At 40.0% G+C, this 12,203-nt stretch overlaps 1 protein-coding gene across 6 annotated transcripts in view; it reads left to right on the forward strand.

Annotated features, from left to right (window-relative positions):
• LOC128604465 (receptor-type tyrosine-protein phosphatase delta) overlaps positions 1-12,203 on the forward strand; it is a 424,718-nt gene that overhangs the window by 152,151 nt on the left and 260,364 nt on the right. For all 6 annotated transcript variants that reach the window (XM_053619599.1, XM_053619606.1, XM_053619605.1 and 3 more), the window contains one exon: positions 2,160-2,279. The gene's annotated coding sequence lies outside the window, so the exon portion shown is untranslated. The remainder of the gene's footprint in view (positions 1-2,159; positions 2,280-12,203) is intronic.

Here is a 12,203-nt window from a genome sequence, read left to right on the forward strand (position 1 = left end):
AGTATATATGAGGTCATGGAGGACCATGGTGGTGTAAGTTTGCTCAGAGCTTTGAAGGTAAACAGATCGGTCTAGCAGGCCGAGTGAATCGCAAACAGGAAATGGTACAGTGGGACGAACGACTCGTTCTACAACTTTATCAAGCACCTCAGATTGAGGATATTGATCTACAATGAGATCATTTCACATTTAATATAACTGCAAGGATGTGAAATAGAGAAGAGCCGACGGAAAGTAGAGCACGGGTCCAAAGTCTGAGCGCACAGTCGATGACGCTAACCCGATGATATTGCTTAAACGATATGACATTCTCACAATCTCGTCTTTTCTTTCATTCCGTTATTTTCCAATTCATATCCGATATATTGAAGATGGATTTGGTGTTCTAATGCTTTGAAATGTTACTGGGTAAATACACCATTACACTAAAGCGCGTCGCATCTGACGGGTAAATGACCTCACCCAATCACATCCTATATGAGATTATTCAGATATATACACAATATACACAGAGCGGTTCGAGAACTGGATCCAACCCGGAACCTTAACGCTGGAAAATGTCTAATAGTGTAGCTTTAAATATATTTAAGAGGAGCAGACTTCAAAGACTGAACATTGAGGTTTATTGTATTTGTTTACAAGGTGGAACAGGCTAACGGTTGTTTTTTTTTTTTTGTTTTGTTTTTTTTCTTTGCATACAGTCTGTAAAATGAACTGAAAATATGACATGTAGTTTATCAGAAGGTAAATGAATGTGTCATGGCTCACACTATGTTCCTAAATAATTGACAAGATCAAGTTTTCTCATGCCTACTTGTGTGGTATATTGTGGCACGTTAACGTTACCATCTCTAAAAAAAAAAACAAAAAAAAAAACAACCTAAACTTCAATCTGTTTGGTCACAGAGTTTTCAGCTCGAGACGCAGTCCATGACAACAATCACGACAACAGCCGAAAGCTTTAAGAGAGCCTGTCAGTGTGATCCGACGATGCTTCTCAAACAATATTGAAATATCCGTCACTAGTGTAACTCCAGATTATTGTATTATATTAATATACTGATGAGTAGTGATGAAATGCATAAATTTGATCCCTGAAAACCGAGCAGTTTCAGTTATTAAAGCAGCACTAATTCCAGCATGCCGACCCTTTCCACCAACTTCAGCTCCTTAATCACTTTCGGTGAAAACAAAAGTAATCTCTACCTTCCATGTTGGATTATTGTGAACTGGGTTGAGGTGGAAACTGCAAGTTGGATTGGATTGGTGTCGAATTTGGCAGTCACCGATTACGTTTCCTGTGCCCAGTTCTACATGTTCTACATTTTATGGCAGCACTGATAATGACACTTCCATATTCATTTACATTTACATTACATTTATTCACTTAGCAGACGCTTTTATCCAAAGCGACTTACAAATGAGAAAGATACAAGCAAAGTTGTAGCAAATATTCATGTTTTTTTCTTCTTTTTTTTTTTTTTTAACAGTGCACGTTCACATTTTATGCTACATGCTGTTAACATTGTTGTTTAGTAACGTGCATCATTAAGATACATGAAATAGAATTATTGTAGTTTACTACTACTACTACTACTACTACTACTACTAATAATAATAATAATCCATTCATCCATTTTCTGTACCACTTATCCTTACTGGGTCGTGGGGAACCTGGAGCCTATCCCAGGGAGCATCGGGCACAAGGCGGGGTGCCAATCCATCACAGGGCACAATCTCATACACATTCACACACCCGTTCATACACTACGGACACTTTTGGACATGCCAATCAGCCTACCATGCATGTCTTTGGACTGGGGGAGGAAACCGGAGTACCCGGAGGAAACCCCCGCAGCACGGGGAGAACACGCAAAATCCGCACACACAGGGCAGCTACGCGAATCGAACCCCCGACCCTGGAGGTGTGAGACGATTGTGCTAATTATTAAGCCATCGTACCCAACAATATTATTATTATTATTATTAATGTCTTTATTTCTTTAATCTTTTTTCCATCAATTTTCATTGACACCTCATTAACACATAAAGGACTAAATGAACTAATTAAGTCAACATGTATTCATTAAGAGTTGACAATTAACTTCCTCTCTCTTTCTCTCTCTCGCTCTCTCTCTCTCTCTCTCTCTCTCTCTCAGGTGGTCTCTGTACTATTCACACCCTCTTGGGGGCAGATGTAGTGTGAAAAGGGTGCATGTCTAAAGGTCTAACATCGTCATGACACAAGCATGACCCCATCCGAAGAGTCTCCGCTCTGGGTGAGTGAACATTCACTGTAATTCACCCCCTGGACATTATCTCCCTTGGATAAAGATCTTTCCTCTACAGTTTGCTCCGAATGCCTGCCGTTCCACTCATTAAGCTTTATCTATTCGTTATCTAGCTTGCCTGGAATTACGTCCAGGGTTGAACACTTTGTGTAGTAGAAAGTCAAGGTGAGTGGCAGCGTAGTCTCGCTTCATCCTCTGAGGTCCCGCTGAGATATCCGTGTGCATGCAGAGAACACGGACTGATTCATAAAACCGAGACCTGGATTTGATATAGAATCGGTTATTATTATTATTATTATTATTATTATTATTATTATTATCATTATTGTTGCTGTTTACGTGTTTGTTTATTTGTGGTATCAGGATTTCTCACATGGGAACGTGCAGTAACACTTTCCTAATAGAATCATTACAGTAGTGCCCATAACTGCCAAATGGTAAGCACAAAAAAAAAAACCCCAAGCATTAAAATCCCATCTGAGCACTTGATACCAGCTCTTCTGTGCAGTATGGGGATTAGTGTTGTGCAGGTAGCAGGCACATATTAAAACAGCATTTTAGGAGAAAACAGCAGCAATAATCAAGCTGTTTGTATTGTTTTTTTTTTGTTGTTGTTTTTTTGTTATAGCATTGCCGGTTCTTCTCTCCAGCTCTTCCATTTCAAGCTCCATTTGCTTCTGAATGAGCTCATTGATTTCTCAGCAGGAAAATAAATATATATATATATATATATATATATATATATATATATATATATATATATATATATATATTGACGCCTCTGCGCCACCTTGAACCGTTCTCCAATACGGCTGAATAGGGCTCATTACGTCTGATCATAATTAAACTAATTATCTATTCTAATGGAGAGAGAGAGAGAGAGAGAGAGAGAGAGGATGGATATCGCGGATGCTAAAAGAGTCAGATGGTGTACAATTTTCAGTGTATTATATGTAAAAATAAATAAATAAATAAATAAATAAATAAATAATGCGGATGTTTCTAACTGGACGTCAGTTCAAAAATTCCTGCATCCAGCGTGCAGGAAGTGTTTACTGGATCAGGATTGTAACGCCGTGCTCATGTTTCCGGTCCGGAGCTGTTTGATCACACCGGCACTGATCTGTAGCTCATTCTCATCAACACTCTGACCTTCTGCCACGGCGTGACTCCATCCATCACCCTCAGCCGAGCCGCTGGAGCACTTCATCCGTTCTGATTAGGACGTTCTACAGCTTCACGCAAATGCTGAATTAAATCAGATCAAGCGAAGAGTTCATTAACCAGCGTTTGATCAGTGTAAATTGTTTTGTTTTTAGTTTTGTTTATTTAGTACTGGCCTTCAGATGATAAATAAGATATTTACATGTCTCCCAGAAGACAACGTACTAATAATTTACACCAATCATCTTGTTCAAAAGTTTACACCCCCCTGGCTTGTAACGCATCGTGTTGCCTTCTTGAACATCAGTGAACTATACCCCTACTCTCTTTGACGTTAACTGTCCTGGGATTTTTAATGACCACAGAGTCAGGACCTCGGTTTAACGTCTCATCAGAAAGACCGTGTTTGTTTATTTATTTATTTATTTTTTACACATTATAGTGTCCCTGTCACTATACTGGGGCATTAGGCCCCCCCACACACCACAGGGTGAGCACCCCCTGCTGGCCTCAATCATACCACTTTCAGCAGTAACCTTAGTTTTCTCCAGGAGGTCTCCCATCCAGGTACTGTCCCGGCTCAACCCTGCTTAGCTTCTTTGGGAAACCAGGCAAGAACTGCAGGGAGATTTGAGGGAGAAATTGTCGTTTATTATTATTATTATTATTAATAATAATATATATAATAATAATAATAATAATAATAATAATAATAATAATAATAATAATTTATATTATTTTTAATAATATAAATTATTATTAAATTGATTAAATAATAATGATAATAATTATAATTTATATTATTGTTTATTATTATTATTATTATTATTATTATTGTTAATAAGAATAATAAGAAGAACAGTATTAATAATAGAAATAATTATTATTATGGCATCTTCTTTTTTTTATTAGTATGTATGTGTATGTATGCTTACAGTATAATGCATGCATAGTTAATTTATTTCTGCACCCTGATATAAAAATTCTGAATTTTTCACAGAAGATTTCACAGGGGGGGAAAAAAAAAGTGTTGCTTTTACACACACCCGAGAGACGACAGTGATGTGAACACGCACAGCGTCGGAAGCGGCCGTTTTTAGCTCACAGAACAGCTTTAGACCACTCCAGCACCCGAGTCTGAGAAAACACACACACTCACAGTTCACTCACACAAGAACTGCTACTTTATCAGCTTCCTATTTAAAATGTCCTAAAGGATGACGTCATTCCCTGAGAAAGTCATGCTACACTTTCTGAGCAGTATTAAAGAGAACAGCACAGAAGACTTAGACAGAGATTAAGAGCTTTTAACACTGTGAACCTGTACATTACGTCCTCTGTTCTGATCTGTCTCTCTGTCTGTCTCTCTGTCTCTCTGTCTGTCTATCTATCTATCTAGCTATCTATCTACAGTGCCCTCCACTAATAAAAAATTGTCTTTATTGTTTTAACTTTTGATCTTTTGTTAAAAAAAAAAAAAAAAACTCACGAAAATACTCTGCTCTCATGGTTATCAAACAATTGCAAACACAACACAGGTTTATATATATATATTAAAAAAATCTTTGTTAAATATAGGTGTGCAACAATTATTGGCACCCCTATGAATTCATATGAGAAAAATATATTTGAAGTATATTTCCACTGACCTGGGTGACTAGGAACAGGAAAATGTTCAGCCGTGACTTCCTGTTTCACAGGGGTATAAATATGAGGGAAAACACAGGCCGAATTCCCTTAGTCATTCATAACAATGGGTAAGAGCAAGGAATATAGCTGTGATGTGCGGCAAAAGGTTGTTGAGCTTCACACAATGGGAAGTGTCTATAAGAAAATAGCACAAGCATTGAAAATGTCCATTTCCACCATCAGGGCAATAATGAAGAAGTTCCAGTCCACTGGAAGTGTTATGAATCGACCTGGAATTGGACGTGTGTCTGTATCGTCTCAACACACTGTGAAGAGGACGGTTCGAGTGGGCAAAAAATCTCCAAGGATCACAGCTGGAGAATTGCAGAAGTTAGTTGCGTCTTGGGGTCAGAAAGTCTCCAAAACTACAATCTGAAGTCACCTCCATCACCACAAGTTGTTTGGAAGGGTTTCAAGAAAAAAGCCTCTACTCTCATCCAAAAACAAACTCAAGCGTCTTCAGTTTGCCAGACTCTACTGGAACTTCAAACGGGATCGGGTTCTACGGTCAGATGAAACCAAAACAGAGCTTTTTGGCGATAAACACCAGAGGAGGTTTTGGCGCACACAGAGAGGTAGCCATATGGAAAAGTTCCTCATGCCCACGGTTAAATATGGTGGTGGCTCTTTAATGTTTTGGGGCTGTTTTCCTGCCAGAGGACCTGGACGTTTTGTTTGGATACATGGCATCATGGACTCATCAAATATCAACAGATATTAAATGAAAACCTGACTGCCTCTGCCAGAAAGCTTAAAATGGGCCGTGGTTGGATCTTCCAGCAGGACAATGATCCAAAACATAAATCAAAATCAACACAAAAATGGTTCACTGACCACAAAATCAAGGTCCTGCCATGGCCATCCCAGTCCCCTGACCTGAACCCCATAGAAAACCTGTGGGCTGAACTGAAGAGGAGAGTCCACCAGCGTGGAGCTCGAAATGTGAAGGATCTGGAGAGATTCTGTATGGAGGAACGCTCTCAGATCCCTCGCCATGTATTCTCCAACCTCATCAGCCATTATAGGAGAAGACTCAGAGCTGTTATCTTGGCAAAGGGAGCTAGCACACAGTATTGACTAAAAGGGTCCCAATAATTGTTTCACAATTATATTTATCAAAGATATTTTTTTATAATCCTGTGTTGTGTTTGATATCCATGAGCGCAGAGTATTTTTGTGAACAAAAGATCAAAAGGTTAAACAATAAAGACAAATTTTCACAGCCTTCTTTGCTCATATTTACCAAGGGTGCCGATGTTAGTGGAGGGCGCTGTATCTATCAATCTGTCTGTCTTTGTCGCTCTCTCTCTCTCCCTCTCTCTTTCTCTCAATCGCGTATTTATTTTTATACTTTCGCACTTTTATCCATTCTCTCGCTCGCATTTCCTGTTTATTTGTCTGTCTTTCTCTCTCTTAAGTATTAAATTTCATTCTATTTTTCTTTGCCTCTCGTTCCGTCTTTCTCTTAATTATGTTCTTTCTTTCTTTCCTCCATCTGTCTCTACGTTCATTAACAGTACTGCGCTTTCACTTCTGTAAGTCGCTCTGAATAAGGACAGCTGCCAAATGCCACAAATGAGCGTTTAAGTGTTATTAAAGTCGCGCTTATAAATGATTTTTATGTAATAACACTCGCGGCAGCTGCGGCTAGAAGGCCTCAGATGTGTGTTATGGTGTATGTTCGAGATAAGTGGAGGAGGCAGGAAGATGCTGGTTCTAGAGTTTAAATGAGGAAATGGTGAGTGGAAGACTCGAGGAGAAAGTACGTGACGAGAAGAAATGTTTTACGCGGTTTAAGTGCGGTTGAGAAGCAGACTGGGTTTACATTTTGAATTTGGAATTAATCAGTAAATACGGCTTAAATTAAAGCACACACGTTGCAGGTAGAGTTCCACAGAGGCCGTACGTACTCTGTTTCACTGCGTGCAACAGTTCAAACCAAGTAGAAGCAGGAAGAAAAGTTTGCCTTGCTGTTATGCGTTAAAAGATCTCAGCAAATTGAAACGCACCTACAGCTTCTGAAACACTTTACACACGGCTGATGATGGACCATCTGTAACACCGTGTTTCCTAATCAACCTCACGCACAGCCCTCTCACACGGTTTCTGAGAATTAAATCCAAATCACTCTGTTGATTAGCTGATTTTAGCTGATTAGCTGTGTTTTTGGAGGCAGAAAAGAAGAAATACAGGGATAGAGAGACGTGAAAACGAACGTGTTTGTGTAAATGTAATGAGTTACAGATCTATAGAAGGCCACAGTGCTGTAAGGTTTAGCATTTTGCTGTATTAAACACACCAGATTCAGGACTTGTGCGTTAGCAAAGTCTTCACGGTGAAGTACAGGTGTGTGTGTGTTTACAGTTTTGTCCACTAGATGGCAGTATAAACCTTCGAAACAAAATCACAGTAGGCCTTTGAATATTTAGCATCAGGTCCATGAGGTTATCCTGTTTACATTTGTCTCAAGCATAATTTAAACTAGAAGCATTTCTCTCTCTCTCTCTCTCTCTCTCTCTCTTCAACTTGTTTCATTAATGAATGAATTGCTGTTTGTCTCGAGTCGAGGCTGCTGTTTAGCTGCAGTGAAATCCTCCTGAAATGAATGCCCCTGCTTTTAACTCGTTTTGATTTAGCTGAGTTTATGCAGTTGTTTATTTCAAATACTTCTTTATAAATGACTAGGACTCACTAAATAAGTAGGGTGATTGTGGAACAGGTGAAATCTGTTGCTTTTATTTCTGATTTGGGCAGCGTGTTTATTTCTTCAGTTTCAGAAAATCTATTTGTCCTCTTAGCTAAACTGAGAGGAATGACGTCACCTCTTTGGGAATTAAAAGCACATAATTGAATGCATGTTTAAAAAAAATATATATGTTATGCTACTTTTAGACAGCAGATGGCAGTGATGTCACCATCTCTGTCTCGCTCTCTCTCACACACACACACACCCACTCTCATCTTGATGTAAAACTCGCACTTGGTATTATAGATAATATTTGTTTAGTGTATTTGTCTTTTCAATGCTCCAGCAATTACGTAACTGCTGGAACAGACATGTCAGGAATCCTCACTGAATTGAGAAAGAGAGAGAGGCATTTCATCAAAAATTGTAACTCCCATGTCTGACATATCTCTCTCTCTCTCTTTCTCTCTCTCTCTCTCATACACATACACACACATGCATTTTCCCCAACAAATTCAAATGACAAACATTAACATTTGTATATGCCAAATCTTTGAAAATAATACATAGAATACGTACAAACAACATAAATTTAAATTTAAAAACGGACAAACTCTCTCTCTCTCTCTCTCTCTCTTTCTCTCTCTCTCTCATATTTTCTTTGTCTCCACTTTGCGTGTGTCTCAGTTTTGTCTTTTTCTCTGCTAACCTTAAAAAAAATATATTTCGTAGAAGCACTGGACTGCATACGAATGGCATAGACAAGGATAAAGTATATTTGGGCTGCATCTCTTCTAACAAGGTTCTACCAGAGAACCGCTGTTAGTTCCTGAAACAAGGCTGTTGTCCATCCTGAGATTGTACCTTAGGATAATAGGATGGGCTAGTCCCATCCTCCTGTTCTATTCCCAAATCCTGTGAAGTGTTGTTGAAGAGCCAGGGGGGGAAATAGCGTCCTCAGCGCTTATCCTTCTCGACCCTCCCGCTGCCTTCTGATCCTGTAAAATCACCAGATTTTTATCTCACTTTTGCTGACTTAAGCATCAGGAGCTCCTCTCTGACCTGCTAGTCACCGGATCAATGCCACCACAGCGCCCGGAGAGATTCAGTTTAATCACCTCACCTCCTTAAACAGGAGTTCCCCAGAGGTCAGATCATGGTCCGCTCTTATTCTCATTATCCAGCGCATCACTGGGCTTAATGATCACATGACCTCTAAAAGCAGTGCTAACCTTCTTGTCCAAGCGTTAGTTCCTTCAGGCGTCAGTATCTAGACCGAGAAGCTAAACGTGAATCCTGACAAAACAGAACCGATCGCCCCGTATTATTATTATTATTATTATTATTATTATTATTATTATTATTATTATTAGTACCAGCTGAATTAAGCACATTTGTCATTTCCAAATGACGTGTTAGGAGTAAACGAGCATACTTCATACTTGTTAGGAGCTAAAAATATAGTTGCGTAATTATGTCAATTGGATCTTCTCCTCTGAGCATGCTCAGTGTGTGTTTACACAGCGTCCAGGCAAGCAAATCAGAGTACTATTCATGGACTAGAATAGGAATGATGAAGAGATGTAGGGTGTGTGATGAGGAGAGGTGCTGTCAGAAATACACACACACACACACACACACACACATACAAACATGTGTGTCTTAGTATCCTTGTGAGTACCTTCCATTCAGATAGCTATTACTCTAGCCAGTGAACGCTATGACTACTGAAGCTATACCTGACCCTAACCCTAACCTTAAGCTCAGCAACCAGAAGGAAATATACCGTAGGCTGGGGAAAAATGTGCAGCACGCGCTACGGGTCAGCTCCGTCGCAACGTTTCAGAATAAACATTAGACACGGTTATTTCTGCAGAAGGGTTTAGAAAAAGAAAAGAAAATCTTTTAGGAAGACCGCGAGTCCAAGCATATGCCCAAATGAACGCTGGAACGGTTGTAGAGATGGTAAAGACCTCAAGGTCTTCAGGTCTTAAGGATTCGAATCCTATTGTTAACGAGTGGTCTGAATTAAAGAGAACAAGTCCATGTGTGTAAACGTAAGAGTATAAATGAGTTTGAAATGTTATGCATGGAAGAAGGTCCAAAATTCTCCACCAACCGCTCCAGAGCTGATACTCTCTCCAGGGAAGGCTTCACCAAATATTAATTGTATTAATACGACTGACTTGCAAAATAGTCAATTCCCAGCCATCCCACCCAATTCCACAGTCAAATTAAACCCTCACTTTCCTCATTCAGGCATGAAAACACTCCGGGTATGCTAATGCATGTTTTTAGAACATTGTTGTTTATGAGCAACCACGGACCTTGTTGGTTTAAATCCATCTCACCGATGGGAGCGACATCTTATTCTCACGACCACCAACTGCCAGATAAATTCAATCGTAGCTTGTTCTGTCTTTGAGTATGAATGAATACGTCTGCACGGCTCCTTGATTAGACAAGGCAGTAATCGATTCAAGAAACAGATGGTCAGATGAGCTGCCGATTCCGAGCTTCAAAGCCTGACGTGAAAGGAAAAGTAATGTCTCTGTGGAAAATTCCCAATAGAAATATCTGTTTAAAAAAAAAAAAAAAACAAAAAAAAAAACGCACATTCATTCTGGAATGTAATGGAAATGCCACGGAAGAGCTTTCATTCTTGCATTCTTGGTTATTATGGTCATATATCTCTTTGCATATTGGCTTGTGTATACACTTTTATTAGGTAGTAGATGGATATACTTGAGGGCCAGAGCATTTCCAAGTTTTTGGGCAGGTTTTGTGCGTTGTTCCCGTTATGCTGTTGTAAGTACAAAAAGTGGTCTAAGGAAGAACAACCGGTGAACCGACGGCAGGGTCATGGGCATCCAGTTCTCAGCGATGCGCGTGGGGAGCGAAGGCGGAAAGCGTCCGATCTGGTCCGATCCCGCAGAAGAGCTACTGTAGCACAAATTGCTGAAAAAGTCCATGCTGGCTATGAGAGAAAGTGCACAGTGCACAGTATGAGGCTGTGTAACCACAGACCGGTCAGAGTGCCCATGTTGACCCCTGTCTACCACCAAAAAATGCCTACAATGGGCACGTACAAGCTGGTGGAGGAAGTGTGACGTTCTGCGCAGTGTTCTGCTGGGAAAAAATTCGGTCCTGGCATTCATGTGGACGTTATTTGAAATGTACCACCTACCTACAGACCAAGTACACCCCTTCATGCCAACAGCATTGTTCCTTGGTACACTGCAAAAATTGTTCAGGGAAAGTTTAAGGACCATGAGGCAGAGTCCAAGGTGTCGACTCGGCCTCCAGATTCCCCGGATCCCAATCCAATAGAGCATCTGTGCAACTTACAGGACTTAAAGGATCTGCTGCTAATATTTTGGTGCCAGATACCACAGCACACTTTGAGAGGTCTTGTGGAGTTCATCCCTTGACGGGTCAGAGCTGTTTTGGTGACACAAGGGGAACCGGCACAATATTAGTCAGGTGGCTTTAATGTTATCAGCGTACTGTATGTCTAATAAACTGGCCACTCAGGTTAGATACTTGTATGTCTGTGAATGTTGTGTGTTTTAAATCCGTAGAAGTTTTGAGAAATGTTTTCCATAGTTTCTAGTAGCACACACATCCTTCACGCTTCCCGATTCCTAAAATGGCAAACATGAAAGCTAGTTTCTACAAGTATGATTCAGTATTTCCAGTGTCTGCTCACGTGGCAAGATGACAAAAATATTTGAATGGAATCTTTACAACCCCAGTGTACTGTCACACAGAGATTTTCCTCTTCTCCTATTCCAACACTCATTCTGACACTTGAAAGGAAATGGAGAGTCGAGGCACAAGGCCAGACTTGTGGGTGCCTAAGGGCTTTTGCTCAAGGGCTCAGTCTTAGTAACCAAGTAGCAGTACAGGAGCTCAGTCTTCAAAGCTCGCCCATAAATCCATGCCAGTCTGGAACTTGAACTCCATAACCACCATGAAATCAGACAACAGTCTGAATATTCACATGTTATTAGGAAAACAGTACCGTTTTTCTGGCGTGGTGTCGTTATTAGTTGACATATATGTATTTCATAGGTGTAGATTTGGCTGGACGTGGAACTTTCTTGATAGCTGAAATATCCCTGCCGACATTTGGGATTGTAATGAAGGGTCAAACGGATGATAATTGCTTTAGGTGTCAACGCATGCTTCATTCAGTCAGACTCGGCGCAAGCCTCTTGTAGGTTCGAATCTGCTTTGAAGGGTGTCATTACTCATTCAGGAAATGAAGGCTAATGGTTAGAAATGACAGAAACCATTCGTTCTGTCTTTACAGTATATAAATGGTTAACAGGGGGAAAGAAAAAAAAATGTAACAAACCTTGCTAGCTATC

This window comes from Ictalurus furcatus, chromosome 29, assembly GCF_023375685.1.
Source record: "Ictalurus furcatus strain D&B chromosome 29, Billie_1.0, whole genome shotgun sequence".
NCBI lineage: Eukaryota > Metazoa > Chordata > Actinopteri > Siluriformes > Ictaluridae > Ictalurus > Ictalurus furcatus.